The 15705-nt window shown below is 41.5% G+C and overlaps 1 protein-coding gene across 5 annotated transcripts in view; it reads right to left on the bottom strand.

Annotated features, from left to right (window-relative positions):
* Window positions 1-14642, bottom strand: part of CCSER2 (coiled-coil serine rich protein 2) — a 1462971-nt gene extending 1448329 nt beyond the window's left edge. For 3 of the 5 annotated variants that reach the window (XM_044056868.1, XM_044056870.1, XM_044056869.1), the window contains exon 1: window positions 14400-14641. The gene's annotated coding sequence lies outside the window, so the exon portion shown is untranslated. Of the gene's footprint in view, window positions 1-14399 lie in introns of all 5 variants that reach the window. The other 2 variants (XM_044056871.1, XM_044056872.1) reach the window with 1 other exon arrangement.
* Window positions 14643-15705: the final 1063 nt, after the last annotated feature.

Below are 15705 nucleotides of genomic sequence, written 5' to 3'. Positions count from 1 at the left end.
TTTTTGAGGCATCCAATTCATATAGTTGTTGTTATATTTGGGTTTATATACTCATTTATATAATTGGGACAACTGGGTTCATTTGTAACACATTTCATGTATTTTTGAACTAGTGCACTACTTTATTGATGCACCAGAGGGCGCTTCATGCTTCCTATATGAAGTTTAAATAAGTTGCAAGACAGGAAGTTAGTTTTTGTCTTTATTTTGTACATCATGTTTGGTTGCTGATGAAGGATTTACCGAAACCGGTACAACGATGTTGGTGTACGGTTATGTTATGTTGCTGTCTTGAATTTGGACATTAAATGAAGATTGCCTGATTCCAGGAGTTTAGTGCTGGCTTTTCTTTTTTAACAAATATAACTTTGTCATTGTACATGTGTGTGTGAATGACCTGAGACGTACCTCCCTGGACTACATGAAGAGAGACATGGAGGAGCTCTTGGATTATGTAGCCCTGAGCAGCATCCTACCATCACCCAGAATGATACCACAGTACAAGTAAAAAATGACCAGTTTCAACAATTGGCTAAGTTTCTGGTGTCATTCTAAGGGGATCCAGTATCTGTCTACCTGGGATGACACGACTGACAGACCTTGATGCTTTGTCAGAGATGGCCTGCATCTGTCACCCCTGGGCTTCTGGACACTGGCCAAGGCTCTTGCCAGCTGTATTGTGCCTTTTTTAGATGGTGTTCCAAAGACCAAATTACCACCGTAAAAGTTACAAACAAATGCAATCTGAGAGTTATGCTGCTCAGCACTAAAATTCTAAATCTCAAACAGAACTCACTCGAAACACTCCTTAAAATGGAGAACACTGACATTTGTGCTGTAACAGAGACCTGGTTCAAGGCAGCAGAAAGCACACCTGCACTCATTCCACACCTTTCGGCTCCAGAACTTGGACCGCAGCTTGAAAGGTGTTGGTGTTTCCATATTCATAAAAGACGCGCACACCTCCAGACTGATATCCCAACATAACGCATCTGAAATGCTTCAGGTGCAGCTAACACAGGTCGTAGCCTGCTACAGGTCCCCAACCATGTCCCAAGACTCACTCTCCACATTTCTAAGCACCCTGGAAGGGTCCAACCTAACACTCTCATAATGGGCGACTTCAACTACCCCTCCCTTAACTTGGAAAACTACTCATGTACCAATACACTTGCCCAATACTTTCTGGAATTCATTAATTCCAGTGCTATGGACAAGCTCATTCTGAGCCCCACTAGAGGTAGCAACATCCTTGACATGGCATTACTAACATGGGAGACTGTTGCTCTACACCAATAGTCAACTTCCCCCTGGTTAGATCCGACCACAAACTAATCACCTTGGAAATCCACATCCCTCCCACCCCCCACCCCCCCAACAAAGGTAACCACCATGAGAAACTTCTCTAAAGCTAACTTTGGGCTCCTAAAAACAGAGGTGGCCAACTTCATGGCACCCATGCAAATGGAGAATAGTTGCATGATCGCCAAATCATACGCCAATGCACTGTACGAACACATACACAAAAGCATGGATCTCACCATACCCAATAGAACCAAGATGCTCCTCAAAAAAAGGAAGCCAATCTGGTGGTCCTCTGTCAAAAACAAACTCTACAACAGGAGGAGAAAACTGATAAGAATAAGGCGAAGTCCCAAGACTAGAAAAACTGCCTTACCAGCCTCAACAAAAGGTTGAGATCCTCATCAAATCCTCTAAAGCTAGCTATGAAAACAGAATTGCAACAGATAGTAAAGACAACCACAAGGCTTTCTATAGTTATGTAAAGAAATCTCCATGGCAATACCCAGATTTGCTCTCCCCCCCCAAAGGACCAATCACAATACCAGTGGATTGCCAGGCACCCAGTATTACTACTGCACAGGTTAAAACAGCACTGTCCAAGGCCAAGAATACAACGTCTATGACAATATCCCTGGCTGTGTTCTACATGAACTACAGAGTGAACTGGCACCTCCCCTGTGTGCCCTGTTCAATCACAGCCTCACCTCAGGCTTTGTCCCTACCGAATGGTGCAGTGCTACAGTCATCTCTCTCCACAAAGGAGGAGCGAGTACAAACCCCAGGAATTATCGCCCAATTAGCCTGACGAGTCTAACATGCAAAGCTATGGAATGCATCATCATGGACCTAATAAGGATATAGGGAATCTCCAAACTCTGGATCCTACACAGTTTGGCTTTTTGAAGGATAGATCATGTCTGCTCAACTTGGTCGACTTCTTTGAGTCAGTCATCAGAGCTGTGGATGAAGGCAAGGTGGTTCATACAGCCTACCTTGATCTGGCCAAGGCCTTTGATACCATTCCCCACTCAGGAATCAAAGTAAAACTCATTAATCTAGACATCAACCCCTATATCACTAGGTGGGTTGCAAACTGGCTCACAGATCAGTGTGAAAGTAGCTGACTCAAAGTCAGACTGCTGAAAAGTCATGAGTGGAGTCCCACAGGGTTGGGTCCTGGGTCCTCTCCTGTTTGGTATCTACTTCTCTGAAGTCCAGGCCAACATGAAGGGACTCTGGCTGACAAAGTTCACAGACGATTGCAAGTTGGGAGCTATTATTAACTTCCCAAGTGATGTTGACATCATACAGAAAAGGCCTCGATGACACCAACTACTGGTGTCAGAACCATGGCCTTAAGCTGAACGCCAAAAAATGTGTCGTCATCCCCCTTGGTAAAAACCCAGTTCCCTTGAATTACCACTGTGATGGTAGTCCACTGAACACAGAAGGTGTTATAAGAGATCTCGGAACACAGGCTGACAGCAACCTCTCTTTTGAGCACCACATTGCCACTGTGGTCAAAAAGTCCTTCTATGTGGCACATCTCATTACTAAGGGTTTTGCATCCAGGAAGAAAGAGGTCATTGTCTCCCTCTACTCTTCCTTCATTAAGCCAGTCATCAAGTACAATGCCCCATTTGGCATGTACCTCACTAGACACCTGCAACAACTGGAGAGGCCGCAAAAGTACCCCACAAAGATCATCCTAGGCCTTAAACACTTGTCCTATATGGACAAACTCAAAAAAATCCAACTATTCTCGGACTCATATCGCCTACTTAGAGGCGATCTCTGCTTGACTTACAAAGGAGTGACTGACCCAGCTCAGGTAGAAATGCTACATCTAAAGAAATCCCAATCCCTCCGCACCACATGCTCCAGAGACCTCAACCTCATTACCACAATCAACAGAACATGCTGGAGGAACAGGTTTATAACCCAGAGACTGCCCATGCTATGGAATAGACTTCCCATACATATCAAGCAGAGCACCCCACTGGCCCTCTTCAAGAGAAATCTTGATGAGTTGATGGGAAATAGAAAATTCACCCCGGGGATAACTACAGTGGCTCTAGTCGACAGAGGCACTAGGAACTAAGGTCAGGTGACACAATGGTAATCCCATGGGCTAGACTTGTAAAGGCTCCAGGGCCATTAGCCTAGTACACAACCTATGAACCTATACGGGCCTGCACTATACCTTGCAACATCTTGACAACCCAGGGACTTGCTAACAGATACAACTAAGAAGATTACAGCACGATTCTTTTATTGACTGTGATTCAATATTTACTATGACCATTTCTTTAAAAAAATCTGAACAATGAATGCATGACAGACACTTTTAGCTGCATATTAAAACTTCAAGAGAGACCACAGCTATGTCTCTTGTGGGTCAGGCAGAAATTAGAACTGCTCAATTAAGGATTCATACATAAGCTAGAAGAGGTTAATAATTTGTGAACTGACGGGGTGGAGCTAGGAACTAAACCTTCTATTTAAGGGGTAAAATAGAACATTTCAGAGCTTTACTAGAAAAGCTTACCAGACTCTGCTACACTTTGCTGTGAAGGAAAGGTTAAGTTTGCTTTTTATTAGTTGCATTTTGTATTACTTCTTAAATACCACTGTCTTTCTAGTTGCCTGCCTCATGTTAATTTGACCATACATCTCATTTCTTCTCTGCTTTCACTGGCTTGTATATGCACAAAATTATCATTTTGTGAACTCACTCCCCTTCAACTATTTAAATTTATTGGCCATCCTACTGGATGTAATAGTACCAGAATACAAAAGTGACCACCCCCTTTCAATCTATCTTGCTGTTTTAAAAATAGTGACTCTCCACTAAAACTTAACATTTTAGACAGGTAAAATTTAAGTTACCTACTTTCACATCTAACTTATCTAGTGCACACTGCGGTGTTTAGGATAAACCATTTTTTTCATCTTACCTTTAAGCATCCATGTGACTAGCACTTGCTCTAATACCTGCTGGAAAGCACTAGGAAGCCTTAAACCGATACAGGCACTCAACTCTCCTTGTTAACAAAGAGAAATTAATTGTAGGCACTAAACAGCCTATAACTGCAAAGTACCTTGCTGAGGCAAGGGAAAACAGCTCCTGTACTTTACAAAAAAAAAGCACCAAACCAGGCATGTCCAAGTCTCAGCTTCCGGTGATTTCTCCTGTCCACCTGGTGAATCTGGGCATACAGGGGCAATGCAGCAACTGCCTCATGTACACAGACAATCCTCTCCTCCTACCACCCAACACTACAACCTGTGAGAGATGCACTTACATAGCCAAACTGGAAGCAAAGCTCTCTCCACCCAAGATTGTGATAGACAGTCAAGAGAAGGTTAACACCCGCACTACACCTCAAGCAACACATAGCCTTCTAAACCCACACCACCAACACCCACACATAGCAACATTAAATCCACACATGCAGAGGCCCTTAGCTGTAACCTGCCCACGCAACAAGGACCTCCTAAGCTGAAACGCAAATACCAATCACAACCAAAGTGTCATGTAGCTCACAACACCAGTGTGCCACCCAGCAACAGCCCCTAAGGCAAGACAACGTACCTAACACTTTAGTCATAGGTGATTCCATAGTCAAAAAGAACAAATATAAGGTATCCAGACAACCATTCAGCAGGTACTCGTAACGACAGTTTACTGGGTTCTCAATAAAACCACACTCAAAACACGATAGTCCACAGATTAAGCGCTTTCGCCGGAATAACCAATTTCATCAGAATACACAATACAATTCAAAAGATTTAAATACCCCCCCAAAAAGCAAAAACCCTGACATCACATCCTACTATTAGATCACTTCCTGTCAACTAATGCACATATTTAAAGGAAATAATACCTGCCTTAAATTGCCAAGACATATGAAAAAGTATACTCCCATACGGCAAATAAATATAAAAATGCAAACACACATACATATTACCGATAAATTGAAAGGGCATGATTGATTTTATGAATATCTTTGTAGGCATTCTGATTTAAGTTTTGACACCAAACATGCCATTAGGACCTGTTTGGAACTGTTTTGGAAAATATCTTTTTAAGCTTTGATGGCCACCTCTTTAAGCAAACTTTAGGGGGTGGCCATGGGAGCATGTTGTGCCCCTGTGTTTGCCAATGTGGTTTTAGCACACTGGGAGGAGGAATACATTATGAATTCATGCCACAAATACCACTGGGTCCTATATGGTCGTTATTTGGATGACATAGTCCTTTTATGGAAAGGGGGTGAGGATAAATTAGGTGAGTTTTTTGAATACCTTAATAGTACCACTGATTTTTTAGAATTTACCCTGAATTCTGACATAGAGAGCTTGAATTTTTTAGATGTCACTATTGTGAAGGACTATATGAGTAAATCTTTTATATCTAAGCTGTACAGGAAACCTACGTATTCAAATACATTTTTACATTTTAAGAGCTGGCATCCGATTCATCAAAAAATGTCCCTAGTTAAGGGACAATTTATCAGAATCGCTAGAATGGTGTCAGATGAAGGGGACTTCCAAACAGAATGCAATAAACTTATTGACATGTTTGGAAGAAGGGGTTACCCTATGAATTTTTTTAAAAGAAATCGAAAATGAGGTTACTGTCAAAAGACTGAATGGGTTAATAGTAAACATCTTATTCAGTGGTTGTGGTATTGATGATGGAAAGGTTAGAGATAGATTACATTCTAATAACAATATTTTTTCAAGATCATGCACCCTAACCTTCACCTTGGATTTTTATGAAATCAAAAACACATTGGTTAATTTTTGGCCAGTGATGTTATTGGACCAGGATGTCTCTAAAATTGTAGGGGATAAACCAGTGATAGATTATAGCTTTATAGCTTTAAAGCACTCTTGGAAAGATAGAAGAATGAGAACAAAACTGGTGGATGCCTTTAATGTGCTAGGTGTGGGCAGTGCCCATATGTTATGGAGGGTGAATATATATTTATTAAGAATTTTGGACGAATCTACCCCATTAAAAAACGTTTTGTTTTTTTTTTCAAAAAGGGTGGTATACATTGCTAAGTGCGGGTTATGCAACGTATTTTATGTGGGCAAAACGAAAAGAGCCTTTAAGCAGAGAGTATATGAGCACTGTTATGATATTAAATGCAAAAATAAAAATGCGCTTTTTAATCATGTGGACAAATATCCAACGCATTTTTTTAGGATTTTTTCCAATGATCATGTGGACCTGGGACCCCAGGGTGGCCCAGTGGACAATTCTTTAGAATTATTAAGAGTTGAAATGGCAAATTAAGTTGAATGCAGGCTCATATCCTGGCATTAATGAGCGTATAAGTATTATGCCCTTGTTGAAGCTAAGAGCTTTGTTTTATATTTAAAAAATATTTAAAAGGTTTTTATTGCCATTTCATGGGTTTATTACCCCACCTTTCTGCATCATAGTATCTACAGTTGTTGGTTATATATTTATATACATTTATCGATGATATGTATCCGTTTACATTTTTATATTTATTTGCAATATGGGAGTATATTTTTTTCATATGTCTTGGCAATTTAAGGCAGGTATTATTTCCTTTAAATATGTGCATCAGTTGACAGGAAGTGATCTAATAGTAGGATGTGATGTCAGGGTTTTTGCTTTTTGGGAAGGTATTTAAATCTTTTGAATTGTATTATGTGTATTCTGATGACGTTGGTTATTCCAACGAAAGTGCTTAATCTGTGGACTATCGTGTTTTGAGTGTGGTTTTATTGAGAACCCAATAAACTGTCGTTATGAATACCTGCTGAGTGGTTGTCTGGATACCTTATATTTGTTCTTCTTGGTTTGTGCTTCCTTTGGACAGAACAGTTGATTCTATAGTCAGGCACACTGATGTCCCACTCACCAGGCTGAACAAGGAGAAAATTACAGTCAGCTGCCTGTCGAGTGCCAGGATCCACCACATAATGCATGCACTCAAGTCACTCCACAACAAGTACAAATATGACTGTCATTGTCCATGTTGGAGTGAATGACTTGAGATGTCCCTTTTCATGTAGTCCAGGGAGGTACATGGAAGAGCTCTCGGATCATGTTGCCCAGGCAGGTATGACCCTAGCCCTGAATAGCATCCTGCCTTCGCCCAGAAGGATACCACAATATAAATTACAAAATTATTGATTTCAACAATTGGCTAAGCTTCTGGTGTCATTCAAAGGGGATCCAGTATCAGTCTGCCTGGGACAACATGATCGACAGACCACGATGCTTTGCCAGAGATGGTCTGCACCTGTCACCCCTGGGATTCAGGTTACTGGCTAAGGCTCTTGCCAACCCTATAGGGTCTTTTTTAGGCAAAGCTCAAAGGACAAAACCACCACCATAACAGGTACAAGCATGCAAATTCGGAAGATAATGCTACTCAATGCTAGAAGTCTAAACCTCAAAAATGCACTCTCTCGAGGCACTCCTAAAAAATAGAGAACATCGATATCTGTGCAGTAACTGAGACCTGGTTCAAGGCTCCAGAGAGCACCCCTGCAATACCAGGCTACAACTCTTACCACACTTTTCAGCCACCAAACCAGGACCGAAACACTAAAGGTGGAGGAGTGTCTATATTCACCAAGGACATTCACACCACCAGGCTAGTTGTCCAACACAATGCGCCTGAAATTCTCCAGTTGCAACTAACACTAGGTAAGACTGCAATCCAAACTGTAGCTTGCTACAGATCCCCCACCATGCCCCAAGATTATCAAATACCTTTCTAAACACACTGGAAAATATTATGATACAACCAAACACCCTAATACCGGGTGATTTCAACTACCCTGCCATTAACTGGGAAAACTACTAGTGTACCAACACCTTTGCCCAACGGTTCTTGAAATTCATAAATTCCAACACCCTGGATCAACTAATCCATAGTCCCACCAGGGGCTCCACTATCCTAGACCTGGTCATTACCAACATGGGAAATTGATGCTACACACCTATGGTCACCCCCCTCGTTGGTCAGTTCTGACCATAAGCTATTCACCCTTAACATCCACATCCCACCTCCACCCCCCAGTAAGGAAACCTCCATAAAAAACTTCTCCAAAGCCAACTTCATGCTACTCAAGTCAGAAGTGACAAACTTCATGACACCCATGCAGACGGTTACTGAAAGTTTAACTGCTGAATCCAACACTAAGGCACTGTTTGAGCACATCCACTCATGCATGAATCATGCCATCGCAAATAGAACCAAGATGCTCTCCTCCAAAAAAGGAAGCCAATCTGGTAGTCCCCTGCCATAAACAAACTTTACAACAAAAGGAAGAAACTGTTGCAGAATAGAGGAAAATCCCAGGATGCAAAAAACTCCCTTACCAGCCTCAGTAAGAAGCCGAGATCCCTCATAAAATCCTCCAAAGCTAGTTATGAAAATAAAATTGCCAAAGATTCCAAAGAAAACCACAAGGCATTCTATAACTATGTCAAGAATCTAAATGGCAATGCTCAGATCTGCTCTGAGCTACAACAGAATGGCATTAAATATACTGATCCCAAGGATACTGCCAATATCCTGGCAGATCAATTCATTGCCAACTTCACCCTCTCCACCCCCTAAACGGCCCATCTCAATACCGGAAGATTGCCAAATTCCGGTAATAACGGCCACACAGGTAAAAAACACACTCTCCAAAGCTAAGAATACAGCATCCATGGGACCAGATGACATCCTGGGCTGTGTATTACGTGAACTACAAAATGAACTGGCACCTCACCTAAATGTCATGCTTAAGCCTCACCTCAGGCTTCGTGCCCACTGAGTGGTGCACGGCTACAGTTATCCCACTCCACAAAAGGGATCCACCTTGGATCCCGGGAACTACCCCCCCCCCATCAGTCTTCTTCAAATCAGTCTCCAGAGCTGTGGACGAGGGTAAGGCGGTCCACACAGCCTATCTGGACCTTGCCTTTGACGCCATCCCCCACTCTGGAATCAGAGATAGACTTACTAAGCTGGGCATTAATCCCTACGTCACTAGATGGGTTGCCAACTGGCTTACTGACAGAACCCACACTGTAAAAGTAGCCAACTTCAAATTCAGCTCCAGACAAGTAGAGTACCTCAGGATTCAGTCCTGGGACCGCTCTTGTTTGGCATATATTTCTCTGAAGCAGAAGCCAACACTAAGGGACTCTGGCTAACAACGTTCACAGATGACTGCAAACTGGGAGCCATTACTGAATCCCCAAATGATGTGGATACTCTACAAAATGGCCTTATAGAAACAGATGCTTGGTGCCAGAGCCAAGAAATGTATAGTTATCCCCTTTTGGAAAAAACATGTACCCGTGAATTACCACATAGGTGGCAGTACACTAATCACCGAAAGTGTGATAAGAGACTTAGGGACACAGGTGGACAGTGGTCTCACCTTGGATAACCACATTGCCACAACAGTCAAGAAATCCTTCTATGTGGCACACCTCATCACTAAGGGCTTTTCATCCAGAAAAAAGGAGGTCATTGTCCCACTGTACTCATTCCTCATTAGACCCATTATAGAACACAATGCCCCATTTGGTATGTACATCTCAAGACCTCTGGAACAACTGGAAAGGCCGCAGAAATACCTCACTAAAAGAATCACAGGCCTAAAGCAGATGCCCTACACTGACCGCCTTAAATAACTCCAGCTATACTCTGTCGCATATTGTCTACTCAGAGGCAATCGCTGCTTAACATACGAGGCCATGTCAAACCCAGAGCTGTTGGACATGCTACATTTAAAGAAATCCCAATCCCTCAGAGCCACACATTCTAGGGATCTAAACCTTTGCATCACAATAAACAAAACATGCTGGAGGGATAAGTTCCTGACCCAGACACTTCCCAGACTCTGGAATAGACTGCCCATACATGCACCTCTTTGGACCTCTTCAAAAGGAACATTGACGATTGGATGGGAGAAAGGAAATTCACCCCAGGGATCATGTCAGTCACCCTGCTAGACAGGGGTCCAGAAAGTAAATAGTGTGGGAAAAAATAGCCATGGAATTGTTATGGCTAGGCTTGTATAGGCCCTAGAGCCAATAGGTTGGTACTAGGCTACGTGGAAATTAAGACTCCATTCATATGCCTGCTAAGCACTAAAAAACATTCTACACAACTATGTTCCCAGTCTGCCATTGCATTCCAGTGACCAAAAACTCCTGTCTAAAAACCTAGGAAATCTGCTGGACACTGTATGTACTCCTACAAGGCTGCTAAGGCCTGGAACTCCTTACCTGTATCCATCAGGTCTATATACTTCCCTCCATCAAAACCACTCTGAAAGACTTCCTAAATAAAATCTGGCTATATTTTTTTCAAAGCCAGGATAACCTGTATCCCTAAATGTAAATAAGTTCCTTTTCACTCCTTACACCTCTTTACGCTTTCTGCGAAATAACTTTACTAAATTGACCATTTAGGCACAGGAGAATAATATGCTGATAAATACATCAAAAACTAAGCATGAGATTTGGGAGACATAAAATGAAAGGTGAATATTTAATACAGCACACAGTGACTGAAACTGTAGACTCATTTAAGGACTTGGATATATTGGTAGATTCAGCTATGAGTTTTTCTAATCATGTCAACCAATTGGTTAATGATAGTTATAAAACTATAGGTTGTATAAAAATGATTTATAAAGTCTAGGAAATAAAAAAATAATGAAGTCATTGTTTGATAGTTACATTAGACCCAAGCTTGAGTATGGAATAACAATATGGAAACCCTATAAGAAAACAAGCATGAGCAAACTGGAAAGAGTACAGCGGAACTATACTAAGGGCAACCATGGATTTGAAAATTTAAATTACTATGAAAGACTAAAATATCTGAACTTGTACAGTGTCTCTTACAGATATCCAAGAGGAGATCTTATTCAGGTATACAGGGCATTTAGAGACAACTACCTCTGGGAATGTTTGGGGTTATCAAAAAGTACTAGAAAATCATCAGACAACGTATGTAGAAGATTCTATAGGAATGATAAGTGTACTAATTGGTTTTCTGACAGAGTAACCGATGCATGGAACATTCTACCAAATTACATTTTAATGCAAATACTAGTTTAGACATTTTTTAAGAACAGCATGGACACATTATGGGAACAAGTGTTTTGGTATATTAGCAAGGTAGAAGGGCATTAATGTCCATGGTTAAAATATTTTTATGTATGTTCTTCAGTTACTTCTTCACTGCTATCTAATTATCTTCTTAGACTTTCTCTGTAAATATACCATAAGCCTGTTTCCCTTCACTTCATATTGCAATTCCTAATTGCATTGGACTAACTTAATTTTAATTTTTCTACAAACTGTTTAAAATTTCCGTAAATATTAAATTATTGTCATATACTTTATACGGATTCTTAATCAATGTTTTTATAATATGTCTGATTTGGTATAATTATTTAAACTCCAGATGTTTTTGTCTTATTTTTTGAAGATTGTAAAATTATTGTTCTTAAATGTTTTGTAATAATTTGGAGATCCCCCCCCCCCCCCCAGGCCTCCGCTGAAAATGTGCTTCTATCCAGTAGGACTTTCCCAGTAATTAAATGTCAGTCAATCAATCAATAAATATGGCTCAAAAATGAAGAACTGTTCCACATAATGAGGTACAGTTGACAGAAGGATGGGCAGCAGCAAACCACTCCTTTTTACCTGCTCACAAGAATACAATGCGAGTAAAATGGGAATACCCATATAACTGGGTAATGAAATAATTACATGGATGCAGCTATTTATGTTTCTGCAGGAAAGCTGCAACCCTGCATACTAAATATGCCAACTCCAAGCTCTGTGCTAAGTTACAGTTATGGTCACATCTGCTTCACTATTTCACTCATCTGTCACTAAAATGGTTTCACCACTCAGTCACTTAAGACATGCCCAGTCTTAAATCCAGTGGAGTATACTAGCCTGCTTTTTCATTGCTGAATCGTGCAAACGTCCATTAAAGATAACTACAAAGGTAAAAGAGACACGTTGTAACTGTACCTGGTAAGGAGAAGCATGCAAATTACCTTCAGATTCACAATCCGACTGCACTACAACTATATTTTAAGGCAATAAACTATTCCATGTTGTTGTTGTTGTGTCTTTCGGCTTTTAGGGGTCGCCACAGCGGAATTCCGGTCCGCTAATGATAGGCAGTAGATTTGTACGTGCCGAGTTGCCGGCCCTGACGCACAACCTTCAACGAAGGTACGCCCATTCACGCATGTCTCCATAGAAGAAGCTCTAGCCGAGAATTGAACAGGACAACTATTCCATGTTGTAAACACTTTAAATACAAAAACAAAAGGTTTATTTTGACAAGTAGGGTTACCACCTGTCCCACTTTGCGAGGGACAGTCCCTCTTCGGGCAGCTGTGTCCTGACAAAAAATTGTAAAAATGGCAAATGTCCTGAGATTTTAGGACAAAATTATTTCCTATATTTTATGTAATCGTTGCATAAAACAGTTATTCTGTATCTAAAATACGTAAATGTTATAAGAAACAGAATAAGCAACTAAAATGCTACAATAATAAGCTTTTATTTAGGCAAAAAAGTTAAGTTCTAACCTTTGTACTGACCGTGGGTATGTGTCGGCCTGTAAAATCTGATGATTGTACCAAAAATGTCCCACTTTGGCCATATGAAAAGGTGGCAACCCTATTGACAAGTGGATCATTATATTAAACAAACAAAAAAGGGGAATCAATTAATTATTACGTAACTGCGAGGCGTGGGCTACGTGTGTACTTTGGTAATCTGGTCAGGTTAGTCAACGAATGATGCTTAGAAGTGATGTTAGCCAAGTGCACCAGTGAGAGACACCTCAGGACTCAGCAGAGCAACAGCCTCACTTAAGACAGTGCATGGTGTACCTCAAACAGGGAAGTGTGACAGATTAAGGTAATACACAAAGCGATGCAATGATGCATATAGCTAGCAATGCCATATCAACCAGATGAAGGAAATCGCAGCAGATGTCACATTTAATTTGTTTAATGCCATAAGCCATAAACCATAAACATTCGGATAAGGAACAATATTACTGTTAGCATATCCACATGTGCAAACCCTGATGCAGAAGTGATAATACAACAACAGGAAGTGATGTTACAGGGACCTGCACCGTGCAGTCCAGCAGGAAACAGACGGCACCGTGTCTGCAATTAAATGAGGTTAATTGTTTCTCACTGACAGAAAGAAATGATGACAAATTTTAAATAATGTTTTGTGGTGAGATACACCGTCACGCTGTAAACACACGCGCACACAGCCTTCCTAGTACTTCCTACGTGCTCCTTTATGGTCCCTCTACCTTTCCCTTAAACACTGCAGCAAGTGCGACAGTAGCGGCAGTCAGAAACCCAGCCAGAGAAGCTGATACCGTTCTAGTCGGTACAGCTTAACAAAACGGTAATGAAACTGCTGTCATACTGCCCCACCTCCAGTACTGTAAAAGTTCTGAGAAGTGGAACCAATGAGCTCTCTCTGCAGCACCACCATTGCATCACTTTGCCAGCACCGAGGCAGGCTGCCTCAGGCAGCTGTCGCCTTAACTCATCGGATTCGGATTACAGGACATAACTTGACAGCTGTGGTTCGTTGGCTCGGAACATGCAACATGATGTTCCTACTGATACAGGATCACCAAACAACTGACTAAAGGACTACAAAGCGCTGCAACAGTGACAGCATCCGCCCCGAGGTGTTTTCTGCGGACCGTGCACTGGGCAACCCCAAACTCAGTATGCTACTAGTATCAGATGCCATGATGATGCAAGTCCCAGGACTACAACCTACTTCGCATGCCAAACACTATCACTCTTGGTGTGGCCCATCTATTCTAGGAGTACTTACTCCGTGTGACTCAGCTAATAGCCTCATCACAGGTAACTATGAACAACCACAAACTGGTTTCCAGGACCAGTATAACATAACCACAACCAACAGTGCACATTATTTTCGTATTATGACCAACTCCACCCCAGGTCGTACGTGTCCAAGTGAAGAGAACAAAGTCTATGTAGAAACAACCTCTCACCTGTTATCTCATAATTTCAGCGACCCCTGCAGTGGCAACAGCAGACTTTATCTGCTTCTGAACCTCGTAATGACCATACATCCATCCGAGACGTCTGCCTTCCCCGGGCACAGACGAACCAGCAGCTACCTGCCCGTTTCATCATTATCATGTGGGCGTTGGATTTGGCACACCCGCCCGAGGCTCCTTCGTCACTTCAGCAGGTTCGGTCTTAGTCACCTGGCCGCCCTCCGTACCCGGCTGACTGTGACGTCACGCCATCGCGTGCAGCTTTAAAGCTGGGCGGTAGCTTGCGATTTGTTTTTCTCTGTTCTTTGCATGTGTTTCTCTCACTTGGCAGCTCGTTGTCTCCCGAGCAAGGACATTTTAACTGTATCTCAGTAGAATGAACTTTTCTCAGTTTTACAACATAAGAGACTGTCATACATTCATTGTTAAATACTATACAATTATAATATTTGGTATGTGTACATATCGAGCTTCCAAGTTGAACTTGGTAAGTGTTCAATATTTTGTCTGTTCTGCATTGAGAGAGTCAGGAGGTTCACAGTTGTGCAGAGGAGAACGATTGTGCCTTGAAACCTGTGTAGTATATCACCCATTAGTATTTTGTATGCATCTACACCTCCAATTGGTTACTGGTTATCTCTGACAGCTACCACCTTTTTCATTATTTAAAAAAATGAGACCATAGCTCTCAACCATGACAGCTACCACCTTTTTCATTATTTTAAAAATGAGACCATAGCTCTCAACCAACCAGGGATAAATGTCAACAGAATGAGGGACGAATTCAAAAATAATCAGAGACACTTTTACAATATTAGTTCTTTTAATTTGGGACATTGACAAAACAAGCGAAAGTGAATTAATAAACAGTTTCTGAAGTAAAAGAAGTCTATGATTCTAATTATTGTCATTATTTATGAAGTAAGTATGTGAGGGTGGCTTAATGGCCAAGGTGCAGGGTTTGAGTCTCAAGTCACAAGGGATAATTGGCTAGGCTTAAAATGGCTAGTAAGGGCAGTTAGCTTAGTACTAAACTATGAACCTATAAGTATAATTAGCTTTGTATTACTGTAGTACCTCGCAGGCTGGTCTGTGGGTGTGGCTTTAGTGATTGACAGGTAAGGGTGCATCTTCATATGGAAAATGTACGATTGTCAGCCATGCAGATGTGGCATGAATAGAATATTCCTTGTCTGTGCTTTAACCTTTTCCTCCATGTAGTGCGATCTTGGAGCTGGTACATTTAATTAGAGGGGGAGGGGTGTAGCCCCCACATGGGGTACCGGGGGGCTTGCCC

Source organism: Protopterus annectens, chromosome 14.part0 (genome assembly GCF_019279795.1).
Source record: "Protopterus annectens isolate FY-2018-M chromosome 14.part0, PAN1.0, whole genome shotgun sequence".
In the NCBI taxonomy this organism is placed as follows: Eukaryota; Metazoa; Chordata; order Ceratodontiformes; family Protopteridae; genus Protopterus; species Protopterus annectens.
The sequence above is the reverse complement of the archived record's forward strand: the minus strand, read 5'-3'. Positions and strand labels throughout refer to the sequence as shown.